The sequence below is a fragment of the Sinohyriopsis cumingii genome, chromosome 7 (genome assembly GCF_028554795.1).
Source record: "Sinohyriopsis cumingii isolate HCF-2022 chromosome 7, ASM2855479v2, whole genome shotgun sequence".
NCBI lineage: Eukaryota > Metazoa > Mollusca > Bivalvia > Unionida > Unionidae > Sinohyriopsis > Sinohyriopsis cumingii.
In genome coordinates this window covers 45,212,388-45,229,811 of record NC_142967.1, presented here as the reverse complement: position 1 = coordinate 45,229,811, position 17,424 = coordinate 45,212,388, and the positions used below count along the sequence as shown (strand labels likewise).

The window sequence follows — 17,424 nt, the reverse complement described above, 5'->3', positions numbered from 1 at the left end:
GAAGAAATTAAAAATATTGCGCAGAAATTTTCAACTGAGAATATTAAACAATTACTAAATAATTGTTTCACTGTTCCGTCAGTTGCTACTTTGCAAGAGAGAAAAATTCGTGGAAGCCAACACGATTTGAATTTCTCGAAGACGTGCAGCTTAATTGCTGTCAATACGGACGCGGTGGATTGTGGAATACTAAGTATAATTACAGCGACGTTATCTCGGTCGATTTGGTCGCGTGTTATCTTGGAAGTTTTCTTGGTTACGGAGAGTGTTCTGGCTATTTTAAAAGATTTGGACACCCCACACACGAGATGACAAGAGTGTCGATAAATGGACCCCTACCTGATTTTGATCAAACTGGATTCGCTCGTATTGCATCATTCGAGTTCGCTGAAGGTCTTCATCCGATCTGCTATGTTTGGTTTGGTAGGCACTTTTCAGAAAACATGTGGGCACCAATACTTTTATTACGATATATGCTTGATTGTAAAATATTAATATCGTTGATTGTAAGTGAAGCAATTATATCATACCGTCCTCAGAAAGAAGTTTGGTTACCACCACCTGATGATGATAAAACCGCAAAGGATCTCGGTAGAAGAATAATCGGTAAATTTACTCAAGGCGGGGAATATGATGATAAACGACGTTATGTACGATTAATTCTAGACGATGCTGAATATGATTTTATAATCGCCGATGCAACAAGGAGAGAGATATTTGTAAGTCAACAAAACGCCTACTTGTCTAACAGAACACGATTAGGTACAATTGTTGGTTATATTGATGACGAGTCACCTCAATTTACTAATTTAAGATCTTCAATGCTCGGTTATGTTTCTATAAATTTATTATCGATGATAAATAGATTTCCTGCCATTACAGTCAGAGTTGCTAAGGGTTCATTTTATATCGAAAGAAAATATACAGAATTGCTGACTCAATTTACAAGTACTGATGCATCATGGGGGTAATGGAGAATAAAACAAGAAATTGTGTATAATTATTCTGAATCCGCAGATGTTACGATTAAAGATATTTATTAAAAAAATAATAAGATATCATAATTATCGCTGCGGCATCCATTTATGATCCAGTATCCAGACACAAGACGGTCTAACTAAACGGACCGGGAGTTCTGGTAAAACAACGCGAGTTATTGAATTATTTCGACAGAATTCAGATGATATGGTTGTTTTAACACCTACACACAGACTCGCAAGAGAAATAAAACAACGAGGAGTGCAATCATTACTTATCATAGCGTTTTGCGATGGAAGGGAGACGCAGGGACTCCTGATCGAATAGGAGAGAAATATATTCCAAAGATCATCATTTGGGATGATATATACACAGTGTCGCTAGATACATTATACATGTTTCTCGATTGGCTGTTATTGAAATATACAGTTGTGGTCATGTGCGGAGATCATTGGTCAACCACCGCCGTTTGTTACGTTATCTCTGTACTGGTGACTAAAGAATTTTGTGGATTATTATGTTGAGATAGCTGAAGGTCATAATTCTCTTGACGTGGAATTAAGGGAGATTAAAAAATTAATCAGACTACAACCGAAGAAAATTTAATGTGAAATAATGCGTAAAATAATTTCAGAAACTTCTATGAACGATTTTCTTCAAGTATGGAGACCAATTGATTTAATAGTGGCAAGTAGAAAGATGGTTCGTGATATACTTCAACAGCGATTATTTCAGTTACATAAAGAAATGTTTTCAGACCAACGCGTGCCATTGTGTTATAGACCAGCTGATACACGACGACAGAATATCGACATTGATAAACCAGGACAGACTGTGTAACATAATCTCGTATTAAATGATCTTGTTTTGGTTGATGTCATGTTGTCCAGGATACGCTGAGCCGGATAAGACTCCTTGGACACTGGCATACGCGATGACAATTCACTCATCTCAGGGGTTAACCATCCCTGATACTCGAATTTGGATTGTCGATGATCGTGTCGAGTGGTCAAACTTAGTTTATCTTGCAGTGTCTCGAGTCAGAAGAATATCTCAGCTGCAAAGAATTATCATAGAGGTTAAAGAAACCATCAATGATGTCATCGATGATAGTGATATAGTAAGTAAAAAATTAGCCGGTTATAAACAAAGTGAGAAGAAAAAAGAGACTTTGACCTCGATGTTGAATTTATCATAGCGCTGAAGTGGAAGAAGAATAATCATTGTGCAAGCTGTAACGCAGTAATGTTGTGGCGATGTTCAAATAATGATCCAAGACAATTTACCGTGGATGGAAAAGATAGTAGTCTTGGTCATACGCGCGAAAATGTGATGCTGACCTGTGTTGAGTGTAATCGACGTAAAGGTGATAGTTAAGTGATCGCGGTGGTAATTGTGTGTCTTCAGGAATTACATGTAATTGTTCACGTGTAAATCCGCGTTGATTAATTACCAGCTCCTAAGACAAGCTTACCTTTCATCGCAGATCTCACCAACCAATTAGCTAATGATTCTTTGAAAGATTAATTTTTTTATGGAATTTAACGCATGAATTAATTTTATATCTGCAATATGTCTATCTTGTATGTTTTTACTTTTATAAGCTACATCATGAGCGTCAAACGCTTTATCAATAGCGTTTACTGGATAATCTTCCGGTTTTGGTTGATATTGGTTATCAAGTCGGATATCAACTCGGGTACCAGGACCACAATAATTATATCCTGGAAGGTGTTTTTCTCCTGCGTATTTAGCCCATGGTGTTCCTGGTAGTTTTGCTAATTGAGCGGCAACATCATCTCCTCTTTTTTTAATATTGTTCGGATTAGAAATAAATTTAAATTTTTGTGTGCCACATCGTTCACACTTACCTGTAGCTGCTGATCTGTTAGTTTTTGTTGTAATAGTTGCTAATCCACCTGTGGGAGTATGCATCCTGCATTTCACACATTATAAATCCATATTATTGATTTTATTTCTACATCATGGATGTAATTGCTTTTTCGGCAACAAAAAAGCGAGAACCGGTTAAACATCATACGGCATTATTACCTAATTCCATTCGAATGATCATAATTGGACCATGTGGGTCTGGTAAGACACAACTATTACTTAATTTGATAATGAGGTGGAAAAAATGGGATAAGTTGTATTTAGTAGCTCCGTCTGTGGATGATCAGCGATGTTACGAAGTGCTAAAGGATTTTAATGGAAAAGCAAAATTGTTGGATAAAATCGGTGATGATGTTATTGAATTTATTACTGATATTAATGAAGCGCCGTCTGTAGATGATATTGATGGATTTATTAATAATTTAGTTGTATATGACGATATAATGCTGGAGAAGCAATCAAATCCTGCGAGAATATTTTCACGCGTAAGACATAAAAACACATGTAATTTATGTTACTCAGCGATATACACAAATACCAAAAGTAATCAGAGATAACTGCAATATTTTAGCTGTATTTAACGGAGTTGATACACATACGTTGCGAAATATTCATCAGACTTGGTGTAGTGGTGATATGGACGACGCAATTAAGTTTAGAAATTTATTTAGTAAGGCTCAGTCAACCCCGCATGGATTTATAACAAACTTACATGACCCAAGGTTGAGATACCCGGTCGACCTTGATAAAATTTTTGGATAGTAGCAGCAAAGAGGGCACTGTCTCGGCACCCCAGTCACCGCCGCGAACTTTTTTATTGTTGCGATTTTCAAAAAGGGTTTTTTTGCGATTAGAGAGTGAGTCAATTAGAGTTTTGGGGATTTTCATGGAAGGCTTATTTTGCGATTTGACAGATAAGTCAACTAGAGGCTGTTCACCCTCTCTGCTGCTATTCTCTATTAACATTAAATAAGATTTGAATTATAAAATATGGTAATTCTTCCATCAAGCCTTAAACGAAGGGAATGGTGTGATCGCTTTGAGGAATTTCACTTCGATACATCATATTGTTTCCACTTGTGTCCATAAGACAAAGTCAATAAACTTCATATACTGAAATTCGCGTCGCATTTATGATTAATTTCGTTTCAGCCCGATTTATCTTAAAATATGTGTGAAAATGTTTAATTTGATGCAGCTGTATATAGAACTGAAACAATATTTGATTTTTGTTTCCTCCTTCAGTTGCACAATCTTCTATATCGTCCATAAAGATCAAGTTAAATGATAAAAGTTGTCTATGAAAATCGTACCTACAATTATGCTTTATTTGACTGACACCACAATATATTCTAAACCACCAAGAGACAATATGGTTTAATTGGGTGAAATGTGGCTTATTTCATTCTGCAAAATATCACAACAATGAATTGCAACTAGTAATCTGACGAGAAATTTAACTTATTGTTCAAATGACATTTAGTGCCGATTGGATTTAAATTTCTGACCTGTACACAAAAGTCATCATATATATATATTAAAGAACATCTTGGTTTATGACTTTGACATACCAGCTCGAGTGAGATCAAACATAACAGGGCATGGGTTGTTTGAGGTAAATATTTTGCTTCTGGTTTCGTGAGATATGTCAAGGAGAATTCCACTTGAATGTTATATTTTTAGTTGACAGGCAAATTAAAATGACATTGATATCATAAATCCACCAAAGAGCACAAACAGGTAAGGACCTTTTACGAATGTAAATTAGTGTTCACTTTATTAAAATATTTACGCTGCCTATTTCTCCGTCTGTTATCCATGAGTAAACAAGCTTTCTTGATTGACTTGCTTTCTTGATTGACTTTAGAATCTACTTCTTAAATTAGTAACATTAACGCACGACTCCCCATTCTCAAATTACAGTGTCAACAAAACGTGCGTGCAGTTAATAATCTTATAAGAGGAGTCGGTTGAAGATGTTGGAGGTCAAGTTTTGACGGTCAAATTTTGTGTGTTTCTTTTATGTATTTTAGTCTGCATTCATGAAATATTTTTTTAATGCACATTTGCAAACTGGATTTGAACTCAAGCATGAAGCGTGGCCGTAATCATTTCCTTATCTGGAAATGGATGTGTACAGTTTACTCAGGGACCCTATATATACATCAGTCTAATTAACGACAATATTGCTAAAATTTGCATTAAAATTATTCCTTTCTTTCAAACATATTTTTGAATTTTTAAACCAACCTTCCACATATTCAAGTGAACACTATCGGATAAAGTTTCGTTCAAGCCAATGACCTGGCTAATTTGAATCACGCGACATCTTTGTCTACGCCACTGTAGTCATAACAATGTTTTAGTCTTATCGCTATGATGTTTTCAGTGTGGCAGTTTACAGTGATGCCTAGTACTGAGACATCATGCCGAAGGCCTGTAACATTATGCCCCACCCAGTCACATTATCATGGCACAAGGCCAACTGGACCGAACACTAACTTATAAATGCTGAGATTAAAGCGAGGCAGCTGCTAGCAAACTTCTGCACCAGAGGCGGACGCTCTAACCACTTTTGGCCACCGGTGCGTTCCCGTGTCACTTAGAAGTTTATTTTATTACAACGAACTCAAGTGAGATTCTAATTTTAACCTCATCAATCAGTTTGTGTTTCTATGAAAAACAAATTCAGCATGTACTTTCCTAAGCGACCGTTTAGCAACATTTCGTTCTAAGTGTATCTAACAAAATTAGACACGTTCAACGTCCCAGCTTAGTCAAGATTACCAAGACGCATATGTGGTTCCAGATTCATGGCGCACGCATAACTTTAACCTAGCCATTTATTTCAGATGTAAATAGATATTATAGATATTTCATGGAGAGACAAAAAGTTTTTGTTTGTCTTTTTCTCTTCTTCAACATTATAAATGTTTATTCTAAATAGTTTACTTGGAAAGAAATATCTTTATTATTTCGATACAGCACCTAATTAACGACTCTAGTCTTAAACTACTTAACAAGAAAGAGCGATAACTAACACGTTTTGTATAAGTGAAAATAGAATTTGCTTCCCTTAAATGCAGGGTGAAAGAGCAAAAGCAACTTACAGTATGGTAAATAGATTCCTAAAATACTAGTAGTGATATAAATTCCAAGAGTTCCAAGTAATCCGAATACGTTCCATAGATATTCCGAAGGATGACTGTATTGTACCAACAATGCAGAAGAATCACTGTATTATAAATTCAAATGTATTTGAATGAATTAACATAATTCAAATACAACTATTATTAAAAATGTGTTTGAATGAATGTTAGAGCACAATAGTTTAAACGAATGTTTATTAAATTTTTAAAAAATAATCAATCCTCTCAAAAACTCCTAGAAGACCAGTATCACTATTACGAATGTATAATTCCTTGTAATAATTCCATTATATACAAATCTAATAAGCAATTGCTAGAATATAATTTCAGAGCTTTTAACGAATCATCAATGTATTTCGAAATAACTTACTAAACATAAATCAATTCTGGCTAATCACAAACTAGGTCAGGTTGGCTCTCACATCAGAACTCACGTCCTTCTCGGATCACGTGATATTTATTTGTACTTAATAATAAGACTTAACCTTGAAACTTATGAATAAATGGATGTACGCATTTGATACATAATACATACCTCTTACATTACAAACAACGATCATGAAATTTTTAGCACTAAATGTCATTAACTAAATAACCGTTAAATACTATTATTATGACAATAATATACATACTATAGATATACATAACAATATGCTTTGAAACTTTTTCACCAAACGGCAGTAGGTCCTCAAATCGAAACAGAGTTCAGTGTTCGAAGAAAGCAGAAAATCTCTAATCATGTAGACTGATTTCAAGTTCTGCTCTTAAGCAAAATCAATACTTTCTAACTAGTTATTTAACATTCGAATGGTTTCCAGTAGACAACTAATTTGTAACGCACAAATAATGCCAAATTTAACAAAATAAAGATATATACTGAAAAATGTAGTACAGTTTCCTTAACTTAAGTAAAGAATGCTCATGTATCATAATTGCGAACTATCTACATAATGTCATGCGTAATATCAGTCATTGACTTCAATAGCAGTCGGTCTGCTTCTCTCGTCTTAAGCTATACTTATTTGAGGTCCGCTCTGGAGAAATGCTCTTTTAATAAAGCGAGTAGGTACATTTACATAGCAAGAGCTTCTACTAATATGTTTCAGCTGGAAGTTAGTCGAAAAAATCGTTGTAAAATGTTTAAGATATCCAGTCAGAGTTTCTTATTTCGATCTATATTCAGTAGCAATACCGTGAAAATAACTGCAAAACAGTGGAATAGAAGTAGCGAAATGCGGATTTCAGATTTCAGATTTTATACGTATTGGGCTGTGAGCTTTCAACCACCTCTCCTACACGATTGTACTCCCTGTGGCAAATTAAATGGACTCAGCTCACAATTATAACTTCCGGTTCAATACCTACGAATGTAGGTCTATTTTCGACCAGTTTCCTGTCTTATATTGGTGATAATACAAGAGTTGGATTTAGGCATTCTTGGTATTGATTTAACTGAAATTGTTTTTATTCTTTAGAATATGAACATTATGGTGTAGTTTTTGTCTGTCCGTATTTTGGCTGCAGTGCACAGTGAGTAATGAGGCATAGTTTTTTGAAAGGTGCAAATCTGGAGTAAGGACAGGCTGTATACTTTATAACCCATTATACAACCATCAGTCACACACCAAAATAAAGAGAACTAAAGGTTCTCTGAACAATACGTAAGATATGAAAGGTCTTTTTTAAAACTAGGGGGAAAATCTTTCTTTAAAATTCCAACCCTATGCAAAATACGAAACTGTAGAGCGCCACAATATCTTATTTATCCAGCGATGTTAAATTTATATATTAGTTGTATTATGTTATATGTTAAGAGTTCTCTTCGCCTAATCGGCTAGCGTGTCATATTCCCATGGAGACAGTTAAGGTTTGAATCATATTCGCGAAAATTACATTTTTTTCATTAATTGAAGCAACGTTGAGATTAGGGTGGTTGCACTCGAAAGTGAAAGTAACAATTTATGATATTCTCAATGTGTCAATTATACCTACAAGCACTGCATAATTCTTTGAGACGTAGTTTCATCTGAAACAACATCTGGACATTTTATGATTAATTTAGGAATCTAGATACTCATATATAGCTCTAAACTGAAACCGTTGCAACAGACAATGTCTAAATATGTTAGCGTGATACAAAAGCTGAGGGCTTACAATTCTCAAGAAGTACTGTTCACAAAAACAGCCCAAGCGGGTATTGCTAATAGCTTCCTTCATCGTGAGACCATTATATATATTAATATATATAGCTACGTGTTTAGGCTCCTTCAAACAGTAACAAGAAAGGAGTGAAAACAACAAGCTTTGTAAAATTACCAAATAGTTTATGTCCCTAGAAAAACAAGGTAAAATAAGAAGAAAAAAAATAACTTACCGTGTAACAAATCAAATCCAAAAAAGTCCAAAAATAAAAATAGAAGTCGATGACGTCTGATGTGGTCAGCGTCGTACTGATGTGACAACAGTTATATGTAGAATCCCAGAAAATAATATTCCAGTGTTTGAATTCCTTGATAATTTTGATAACTGTCTTTGTCTAATAATTAACGAAAAGCGCTAGTATTTCCAGGGAAAACAATCTTGTAATCCAAATAAATTAAATCAAACAGAATAATTAGCCACAAAACTGGTCACAACATAAAACACTTTGACTTCTCAAATGTTAAGGCCAGCATTGACTAAATTCTCAAAACATCAATAACAAATATATGTACGACGTAAAACAGATGCCCGGATGTGTGACAATCCACTTTGAAAACCTAATTGATACATGTTATTTGTCACGTACTCCAAGTATATCATCGATTTCACTTTATGAATATTACTCTGAGAAAGAATAAAAAATAATTTAAAGAAAGTTGTTTACTACTACTCTTACTGGTTCTGAATCAAGTTCAGGAACTAGGTAAACATTAGACATAAAGTCAGGTCAAACAGAACTTATCTAAATTTCTGGACAATGTCAAATCAGTAAATAAAGTTACATTCCAATAGTGTGTGATGGAATAAAAGGTCTGAAACTAAAAAACAAACAAATTAAACCAAATGAAAATTAAATCACATATACATAACACTTCCCCCATAAAGAAAAAGAAAGATGTATATAATTCAGTTTTCTTTTTAACATCGATTCATTATATATGAGGTTTAAAAACATAAAAGAACTCTTTTGACTTATACAAAGTATACATAAAATAATACATTTTCATACACGAGAAAGTGCATCTGTTATTAAGTTATCTTTTTCCTTTGATATGCCTGATGTAAATATTATATTCATGTAACAGAAAACTCTACCTTAGTAGTCTGTGAATTTTATTTTTCATCTTGCCGATGAAATTAATGGGGTTGTGATCACTAAACACAATAATCTAAGAAGGAGCTGAACTAATGTAAACTTCAAAATGTTGTTATGCCAATACCAAAGCAAATCATTCCTTCTCGATTGTTGAATACTTTCTTTTGGTACTTATTTAATTTCTTAGAGAGAAAAAAGCACACTAGATGATCAACACCATTTTCGTCTTCTTGAATCAATACTGTTCCAACGCCAACATCACTTGCATCGACAGACAGTTGACATGGTTTGCTTAAATTTGGAGCTGTAAGATCTGGCGCGGTTATAAGTATGGCTTATAACATATCAAAAGCCTCTTGACACGTTTCAGTCCAATGGAACTTGTTTTCTTGCCCAATAAATTTGTCAGTGGTTTAGAAATTATGGAAAAATTGGAACAAAATTTCCGATAGTATCTAGCCATACCTAAAATCGGATCAGTTGCTCTTTACTAACAGGCGCAGGGAATTCAGAGATAGCCTTGAACTTAGCATTTATAGGTTTTACTAGTCCATATCCCGCGATATGTCCTAGAAAAGTTACACTAGCACGGTAGAACGCACTCATGGATTAATTAGTTGTCAGACTTACATCTGTGAGTCTGTGAAAGAATTTCTGAATTGTTGCTAAATGTTCTTTCCAGGTGTCTTTGTAGATGTTGACATCATCGATGTAAGCATCACAATTATCTAGAACAGAGGTAATCATATTCATTAGACGTTGAAAAGTACATGACGAACGCTTCATTTACTGTTGTTTGCTGTTAGGGAATCAGTTAAATAGTCTTCAGGATTCAGTCCCTTGAACTGGTGTTTGGACACACTGCGTGGACCATTGAAGTTGTTGAAAGTGACACTTCTTTCAAATGATGATACTGAATTATTCTCCTCGATTATGTTTCCAATTTTAAGTATACGTTGTCAAAGGCTTGTGAGGTTGCAAGAGCGTATTTTCACTCTACTCAATCAAAATTGAATTAAGGTATGATAAAAACTCAAAGGAAAGGCGTTTTCAGCCTGGAGATAGAGTACTTGCTCACTTGCCCAGACCATAAAATCCTCTTCAGGCCAAGTATTATGGTTCCTAGACAGTTGAAATAAAAGTAAATGATTTAAAGTGCCTCGTAAATACTCATGGGAGGCGAAAGCAAAAAAATAACATTGCAACATAAACATGTTAAAGGAGGTTTTTGAGAAAGATAGCCAGAGTAATCATGCAGTTAATTTAGTTGTACCTGTCCCAATCAGTGAAGAATTAAGTGAAGGAATATCAAAGGACGCTACTGATTTTGGAATTTAAAAAAATATCGGAATTCAGAATTATGAATGATCTCGACCAGAAACGTTCACATTTGCAACAGCAAGAAAGGAATGAATTTAATCAGTTATTATTTGAATATGAGCACTTATTTCCAGATGTTCTTACAATAACGAAAAAACATTTTCGTGGCGTTGCAATTTTAAATTCCACACCTGTGAAACAACACACATACAGGATGAACCCTCTCAATCAGGAATACTTGAAAAAATAAATTCAGTATTTTCTGGAGAACGATTTCATAGAGCCCAGTAAAAGTGACTTTACTTCACCGTGTATAATTGTTCCGAAAACAGATAAAACTTTCCATAGGTCACTGATTATAGGAAGATGAACAGTGTGACTAAACCAGATTCATTTCCATTATCATGAATCGATGACTGCATTGATAAGATCGAAAATGCCAAGTATGTCACAAAATGTGAACTTCGGAAAGGATTTTGGCAAATTCCACTGACGGAAAAAGCAAAGGTAATTTCGGCAATCGTGACTCCAGATGGACTTTATCATCCCAGTCTTTACCCGTATCAAAACAATATGATCGAATCATATTGTTCAAGGTCTGATGAACTCTTTATAAAGCTCCTTGGCTCTCAGGGTGATAGAAGATTTGAATTGGTTTATACAATTCGTACATAACTTGATGGAAATTCAAGACATGAAACCTGAATTTTGATCAGAGTGGACAGATTGGGAAGGCCAAATGAGTAAAAAAAAAATTATCAAAGCTTTAACTATTGTTTTAGATTTAATATTCCTCAAATGAATCGCCTCTGGAAACCGTGTTGACGCACAAATCATGGTTAACAGGTATTAGTTACCTGCCTTGGTTTTAGGTAAGGGACAAACACAATCTACCAATTTTCTGCGAAATGGTTCGTCAGATGCAGGAATAGGTTGCAGATGAGCCTTAGCTATCTTCTGATTGTTTTTTCCTACCATTTGACAAGAATGACAAGATCTACAGTATGTACAAAGCTCACTTTTATTTTTTGGCCAAGAGAAGTGAGTCAAGATAATGTGATAATTCTTATTAATCCCTAAATGACCAGCCAAAGGATTTTCATGAGTCAGACTATTTCCTGTCTGTAACATTTTGTAACTACAATTTGATAGTTCACTGACCACGCGTCACCAGCAGGTACTTTGGGAGGTCTCCATTTTCTCATAACAATTCCATTTTTAATGAAATAACAGTAATTTCAGTGGCCTCAGTTTCACTAATGGCCCTTTGAAACAAAAGGAGATCTCAGGATCTTTTTCCTGTTCGAGGACAAGTGATTGTCGTTTGTCACCCTGATTAAAATGAAGAGAATGAGTAGTTAAAAGAGGACCATTGTGATCAATACCCTTTGATTGATAAAAACAAGGAGTGAAAGTGACCTTATCAAAAGCCTGATCATCAATACATTCGTTAGCTGAAGGAATACTTTCCTGATCAACATCATTCTCAAGAGCTTTCTTTGCCATAGCTCTAGCAACTGTACAAGCTGGGCATAACCCAGGGATTTCTCTTTCAATATGACCGACTATCTGATCCAAACAAGGCTTGTCAGTTACAAGCCGAATAACCACAACCTTATGTCCAGCTAGGGCGTTGCCTAGTAATAAGTGAATGCCCTAAACTGGTAAAGCAGTGCTGTTCCGACTGTCACTGGTCCTGAGAATAAGTCTGATGACCAATTTACACCATGGAGAGGAACATTAACAAAGTCGCACTATACTCCCTGAATAAGAACGCCCTCATAAGAAGAAGACTTTTCAGAACAAGGCAAAGTACCTGATAATAAAAGACTCTGAGAAGTTCCTGTGTCCCTTACAATTTTAATAGTGATGGGATTGGCCAAATCACCCAAGGGTTATATAGAACCCTTCGATACGAATGGTTCATGATTCTCCATAATACAATTAGACTGGGGTTTAATAAGACCCAACAAATTTATTGCTTTCAATACATGACCGTGACCTTGACCTCTTAGAAACAAGAACATTTAGAATAGGTCTGTCTTGATTCTGACGCTTATGTTTCAATTTGTAGCAATCAGAAATGTGTCCGTTCTTCTTGCAATAAGTACACTTAGGAAGAAACACTGATTTTTAATCAAGCTTATCAGAAGCCTGATGTCTAAAAGTTGTGCCATATTGAGATTCAGAAGGGCTTGTATTAGGCTGAAATACTCTTCTGCCAGAAGACTGTTGAGTGGAAGACTTGCCTACAAAAGGAACTCTATGAGCTAAAGAATGCTCATCAGCAGCACGAGCAGCATTTTTCAAGGTTTCTACCTTTTGCTCATCAAGATAAGTCTTAATGTCAGCATGGACAGAGTTCTTAAACTCTTCAAGTAATACGAGTTGTTTGAAACTTTCATGAACTTGATCAACGTTCTTGGCTAAGCACTATCTATAAAATAACTGCTCTTTTTCTCTAGGAAATTCGACATGAGTTTGTCCAGCTTTTTTATAGTCCCTGAATTTTTGCCGATAAGCCCCAGGAACTAACTCACAACCCTTTAACATGCATTCCTTAAACAGATCATAGTCACCACTTTGCTGTAGTGACAGTGAATAGTAAATATCACTAGCTTTACCAGTGAGTACACACTGTAATAACAGAGTCCAATGCTCCCTTGACCATTTAAAAAATTTTCGGTATTTTTTTCAAAACGAGGGAAATATTTGTCTACTTCTTTTTCTCTGAAAGAAAGCACTAACATAATATTCTTAATAACATCAAAACTTGAATTTGTATCCAAAATAGGAATGTGCTTTTCACTTGCCTTTCACTTGCCAGCTCCATTTCTTTTATTCTAAATTGATATTCCCTCTCTTTCTTCTCTCTCTTAGTTTGCGTCTCTCTCTCTCTCTCTCTCTCTCTCTCTCTCTCTCTCTCTCTTCTTCTTCTTCTCTTTCTGCGATTGTAACTGCATTTGTTTCTGTCTCTCCTCTTTCTCCAATTGCAACTGCGTGCGTTTGTCTACTTTCTGTAAACGCATTTGTTCTTTTTATAACTGCAATTGTTGTTTTTTTTGTAACTGCATTTGTCTTTCTCTCTTTCTCTTTCTTCCTTATATAATTGCATTTGTTTTTTGTTTTTTCTTTATCTTTCTGAAGTTCCAGCTTATATTTTAATTTTAATTCCTTTACTTTTATATCAGACTCTGATACAGACTTTCTGATCGAAACCAGCGCACTTTTCTCCATAACATTCTTTTCTACCAAATACTGGACCAAAATATTTGATATTTCTTGCTTCGTTAAGGAAGCTTTTACCTCAGAAAGATCCTATTATCTAGCAACTTGAATCAATTCATCTTTTTTTCCAAAGGTCTACCTGTTGCTGTGCAGGATTTGAAAGAAAGATTTCCAATTTTGATGACATTGTAAAAGAAAAGCTTGCTGATTTCACTAAAGATTTATAAAATGTAAAATAATACTTGGGATTTAAAAAAATTCCAAAACAAAGGGAATTTAAAATTCATAGAACAATTTTTTCGTATATCAGAAGGATGAGCAATCCAATTGTTTTTTAGGCTCTTTTAAACAGTAGCAAGAAAAGAGTGAAAACAACAAGCTTTTGTAAAATTTAACAGTTTATTTCCCATGAAAAACGTGGTTAGAATGAGAAAAAGAACTTACGGTTTTACGAATCAAATCCAAAAATAATCCAAGAATAATCCAAGAATTAAAAAATAGAAGTCCTAGTAATAAAAACTCCTAATGAAACTGAGTTCGAATCCCGAGGAAATCCAAAATGGAAGGCAATGACGTATGATGTGTCAAAAGTTCTCTCTTGAGTCACAGAAACTAATATTCCAGTGTTTGAATTATGTGTAAATTACGATAACTGTCTTTGTCCAAGAATTAATTAAGAGCACTAGAATTTCCAGGGAAAACAAACTTGTACTCCAGATAAATTAAATTAAACAGAATAATTAGCCCCAAAACTGGTCACAACATAAAACACTTTGACTTCTCAAATGTTAAGGCAAGTAATGACCATTCATTTTCAGAACAGCAATAATAAATCTAGCTACGACGCAAAAATACCCGGATATGGGTCAATCCACTGGGCAAACTAACTGATACATGTTATTTCTCACGTACTCCAAGTATGGCCTCGATTTCACTTTATGAATATTACTCAGACAAAGATTACAAACAATAAAAATGTTGTTTACTTCAACTCTTACTGGTTCTGAATCAAGGTCAGGACATAAGTTAGCATTATATACACAGTTTGTATTATTAGTTGTTTACGAAAATCAGTCAGGTCAGGTTGACACTTGTAGTATATAGAAAGAGTTAACGATGAGCGTAATTATTAACTCACCTGCGAAATGGTGTGTGCGCGTACCGTCGCATTAAAGATTAAATCACCTTTTCGCCTACATATATTATACTATATACCATTCGTCAAAGAGGACCAACGATACTGCATGATATTTCAAGTAAGTGTCTTGAGCATCTTGATAAATCAATCGAATTACGGATCGTTTTGAAACAAGAACGACATAAACTTGGCGAAGCATATTACAAGCAAAGTGATATGTCATATGATATTGTGCAAGAAAAGTTAAGGTTGCTTACCCTTTTACGATGACATTTAACGAATTATGAATTCAGCAATGGGGAAATCAACTGAAAAATTGATTTTACCAGTAATATGGGTTAAACGAAATATCTTTCCAACACGCAGAAGCGAAGCAACGCAGACAATGGGAGAAATTCTCCGAAGCTAATTCATAGCCTGATCTTGCAAAACAATATATGAGAAATGTATGCACTCCTTGGCATCAGCTATTGTTGGATACAAAAGTAGCAAAGTCTGACCATATGCAATCTTTTGTACATAGTCAATGATGGATCATTGGAGCTCATTTGGATCAAGACAGACTTAATGGAAATTTTGTCCAGTCTTGCAAACAAGTTTACAAATATTTAAGAAAGACCAAACATTGTTTATTTACAAAAGAATGATCTACAATGCACATTTCCATAGCACAAAATAATGTATGTCGCTTGATGGACCTTATTGAAATTCAAATCTGAACTCCAGATTTTGAGCTCCGGATTCAGATACCCCTGAATACACATTAGGAAAAAAAACGAAGGCGACTGAAAAAGAATCAAGCAATTGTCCGTGCATAAACAATGCAGTGGTATTTGGGCACAATCTATGCAAGGCGGTGTATGCCTTGGAAAAATGCGACACAAGACGCTAAATAATTTTCATGCGGTTTTGCTACACTGTTGTTAGAAGCGAGCAAATAACCTGCTAATGTTGTACCGTGGCTAGGTTTCGGTTAATTTATTTATTAAATTGATCGAAGTTACAGCAGAATGGATTCGACAACATAATAAAAATTGTGCATTTTTACACGGCTACCAATTGCTGAATCTTTGATGGCCCTTTGGGACAAATAAAACTGAAGCTGAAGTTCCAAACTTCGCTATCACTGTCACATCTCTGGTAAGTTATAGGAGTCGCACACAGAGCATTCGATCTTCAGCTGAGAATTTAGCCTTGTAAAGCAAGAATTCATAACCTGAGCGTGTACGATTGTCACTGTATCATGCAAGGGATTGCAAGGGCATCGATTACACCTAAAAGTGTCATTTCCAACTAAACAGAAAAGTACATTATATTTAGGTGGGGTCATGTTCAGTTCATTGACTCGCTGCCGTTTCTCAATTCCACCATGTATAAACGCCTGCGCAACCGTGCAGCAAACATAAAGGATCTCTTTTCTATCCCAACAGAGCAGTTCACCCATACGAGTATGATTATCACCATCTATATATACGAAAGGATGTCTTGATCCTCGCATATGTATTTTAGACGTCTCGTGATCCTGCCATGTATGTGTATAAGCCCGATCTCGTGAATTGCTTCTCGTCGCCAGAAATTACATGGGGGGGGGGGGGATTGCTGACATTGTTGGAATTGTTCATCGATATCGCAGTCGTTTATTGATCGTAATATCCGTGGCGGTATATGGATACCAAATCACCGATATTCTCGATCGAACAACCAGCCTGTAAATGGATGCGATGCTGTCCCAAACGGCCACATATTGTACATGGACGCACTAACATTTATGTATAGGCAATGATACAGCTCATGCCCATAGGCGAGTTCACACAGATAGCTGCTGCAGATACAGAATTTTTTAAGCACGTACATGGGTTCAACATCAACAGCGACTTTGATACTTCTTATGAAGCTTACCTGGAATATCCGGACGAGCTGCACAAGACCCACAATGATTATCCACTTGCGAGTGGCTGTCCCCGTTATCAGTGTGAAATCGTAAATGATTCCACATGCAACTTCATGGAAAAGGTCAAACATATACCAAACCTGCGCAACAAACCAAATTATATAGTTAATGTGCGCAGTTAACAGTTGTATGTATGATTGGTAAAGTGTGTGTGTCTAAAATACATTGGTTTCTCCGATTGCAGCAGCGTGCGTATTTACGGTCGTAGCTAACAAGTTTGATAATAAATTCTTCCAGCTCATGAAAAAGGCTGTGCCGGGAAAACAATGGAAAATTTAAGAGAAATTATCAGAGATGGCCTTGTTAGGGTTAACAAACAGCAAGAACAGTTTTAGATTTTTTGCAGACCTTGCGTTCGAGTCGGGTAAATAATTCGGTGGTGGACCCATTGCCGTCCACAGTGACAAATCGAAAAAAATGAAAAATGCCATGTATGTCGGCGCGTCTGCGTTAGACTTATTCAAGTTAT

General features: G+C 35.4%; 1 protein-coding gene across 1 annotated transcript in view; it reads right to left on the bottom strand.

Moving 5' to 3' along the window:
* The window catches only part of LOC149795125 (uncharacterized), a 60,180-nt gene extending 43,139 nt beyond the window's left edge, over nt 1–17,041 (bottom strand). Inside the window, exon 1 of the mRNA XM_089964834.1 lies at nt 16,904–17,041. The gene's annotated coding sequence lies outside the window, so the exon portion shown is untranslated. The remainder of the gene's footprint in view (nt 1–16,903) is intronic.
* Between the last annotated feature and the right edge of the window lie 383 nt (nt 17,042–17,424).